We start from the raw sequence: 3,240 nt of genomic DNA, 5'->3' as shown, positions 1-3,240 counted from the left end.
TCCTGGCTGAATAGTCGATGTGGATATTCTATCAGGAAATTAAGGAGTATCACTTTCCCCGTATTGCTTGATGAATATTTAAATGCTTTCCTTTCTAAGATAAGGATATGAGGCATGGACTTTGTCCACAGTGGAGATCAAGAGTTCAGAACATGGAGCAAATGCAATGCCTGAACTGGATCAAGTGCTTTCTGCAGACAGTAACGGAATGTTCTTCTGGATTCTATAGTGCTCATATTTTCATATTGACCATCACACATTTGTGTAGAGGAAAGTTCAAGAATTCCTTCAAGTGCTCTTTATCTGCTTTCTCTCAGTGCCTTAAGGACCAGAAACATTATTGAACAGAACTGTTATGGTCAGACAGAACAGGGTCAGAAAATCACATGCCCATTCATGATACTCCAGGGCAAGGAACAATTACGCTTATTTATTATGAAGTTTAAGTTGGAGAAACACTGCTGTTCTCATACTGTAGACTCAACACTCAAAAGTTCCGTTATTACACATCAACTCAAATAAACCAGGCAAAGCAGGCTTGTTTGTGTGTGCGTGTCTGTTTTTGGGGAATAACTGTCTGTGTGTATGTGTTCGTGTTTACTTTGCAGTGCTTTGTTATTATACAAAGTGCTGATTAAAGGGACACTCTGACTGAAAACAACCATAAACATGCCTACTCACAAAAACTACACTGTAAAATAGAACAGTTGCACTAATTTATCACTTCGTTGTTGTGGGATCAAAACCTCTCCAAAATGCTAACATTACAGGAGAAGGAAAAAACCTCCTTTACTTTTAATGTGTCTATGGAACCAGATGTTTTTTCCAAGTGATGTTTTTGTGCATTTCTGTTGGTCCATTCATCATGAAATGTATACACAATACAGGTATTTTCTAGTTATGTCAAAAGCTGAAAAATGACAAAGATTGAGATACAAGGTTTTGTTCTGACAGCAATGTTATATTTTTGGGTTACTCATTAGTTAAACGTATGGATGCAAATCTAGTACTGCTTACTGTTTTATGTATAATGCCTTAGTTACTTAAGTAAAGCTCATTAAGATCAATTAATTTGGAAACGTTCTAAAGATTGAAGTCTTTTGTTCATAAATCTTTTCAGCATTCTTAGCAGTTTTCATTCGTTCATTTTTTTTGTTGCAGCACATTCTCATCACACTACCTGTTTGTTCTAAAAAGAATAGAGTACTGCCAGCTCAGTTGAAACTGTTCATTTTAAGTTGCTGAAGAAGTCAGATTAAGAAAGTTCCCAACTCAAATATGTACTTATTTAAGCTTGAATAGTAACTTATTTTTTCAAGGCAACAAGTTTGCACATTCTTTTAACAACCCCATTTCCAAAAAAGTTGGGAGGCTCTGAGAAATGTAAATAAATGTAAATGCAATGATGTGCAAATCATTTAAACCCTATATTTCATTGGAAGTAGTACAAAGACAACATATTAAATGTTGAAACTGAGAAATTGTATTATTTTTTAAATGTATGCCCATTTTGAATTTGATGCCAACAACATGTTCCAAAGAAGTTGGCACAGGGGCAACAAAAGGCTGGTAATGTTGTGTAATGCTTAAAAAAAACACCTGGTGTATAATTGGCAACAGGTCAGTAACATGATGGGGTATAAAAAAGCATCCCAGACAGGCCGAGTCTTTCAGAAGTAAAAATGAGGAAGGGTTCACTCTGTGAAAGTCTGCATGATCAAATAATGCAACAATTCAAGAATAACGTTTCTCAGTGTAAAATAGCAAAGAACTTTAGCTTTGGTGCATAATACCATTAAAAGTTTCTGAAATTCTGGAGAAATCTTTGTATGCAAGGGACAAGGCTATAAAGCAGTATTTGCTGGCTGTGCTCTTTGGGCCCTCAGGTGGCCCTGCATTAAAGACAAATCAACATTTGAAACTGTTTTTGGGAATCATGGACATTGTCCTCCAGACCACTCAGCTTGTTATCAGTGCACAGTCCAAAAGCCAGTATTCATGATGGTATAGGGGTGCATTAGTACATATGGCATAGGTGACTTGTACATCTGTGAAGGCATTATTAATGCTAAACAATAGATATGTTTTGGCACCATTTAGACGACATCTTTTTCAGAGAAGGCTTTGCTTATTTCAGCAAGACGATTCCAAACCACTCTCTGCCTGTATTACAACAGCATAGCTCCATATTAAGAGTCTGAGTGCTAAACTTGCCTGCCTGCAGTCTAGTCACCACTGAGAACATGTGGCGCATTATGAAATGGAAAAATACGACAAAAAAAAAAGACTCCAAACTGATGGACATCTGAAATTTCACTTTCTAAACTAAGCAGCTGGACTTCTCAGTTCCCAAACATGCCCCCATCCCACCCTTTTTGGAACGTGTCATCGGCATCAAATTCAAAATGGTCATGTATTTTCTAAAACAATACAATTACTCAGTTTCAACATCTTGTCTTTCTAGGATTTTCTTTTAAAAATATAGTTTACATAATTTGAATATCAATGAATCTATTTTTATTTACATTCTGCACAGCGTCCCAACTTTTTTGGAAGTGGAGTTATAAGTAAAGTCAACTAATTTAAGTTTACAGTACACAGCAGAACCACAGCAGTCTATAAAGTGAGATTATCTGATTTAAATATTAAGAAAACCTTCAGATTACATAGTAATCTGTAAACATAGAATAGCTTCTAGTAAATATAGAATACATTTTTGAAACACTGCTTTCAGGTAAATATTTGTGGCATACTATTTTATAGTAATTTTCGTATTCTATTACTGGCACCTCGATGAACTGAACTTGGACAAAGCCCAGCTCTAGTCACCCTTTACGTTTCTTGAACATTAATGATGAAAGAACCACTAAAATAGTCTAAAATTGCTTCTTATATCGACTTAAGTCCCCACAATATTAATCCAATGACTTTTAACATTTTAACAATTAAATGGCTCTGCAAAGTGCACTTTTTAAGATTTAGGGGGATCAATTAGCACAAATGGACTATAGTACACAAAACAATGATTTCATTAGTGTATAATCACCTGAAACTATGAACCGTTGTGTTCTCGTTAGCTTAGAATGAGCCTTTCATATCTACGTGAGGAGTAAGTTCTCTCGTAGAACACCATGTGCCACCATGTTTCTACAGTAGAATGGACAAACCAAGCACTGGTTAAATATCACAACAGTGCAAAACATACCTGTGCATTTTACAAAGGCTTATATTGGAAAACCA

Source organism: Pygocentrus nattereri, chromosome 26 (genome assembly GCF_015220715.1).
Source record: "Pygocentrus nattereri isolate fPygNat1 chromosome 26, fPygNat1.pri, whole genome shotgun sequence".
Lineage (NCBI taxonomy): Eukaryota > Metazoa > Chordata > Actinopteri > Characiformes > Serrasalmidae > Pygocentrus > Pygocentrus nattereri.
Note: the sequence above shows the minus strand (reverse complement) of the source record.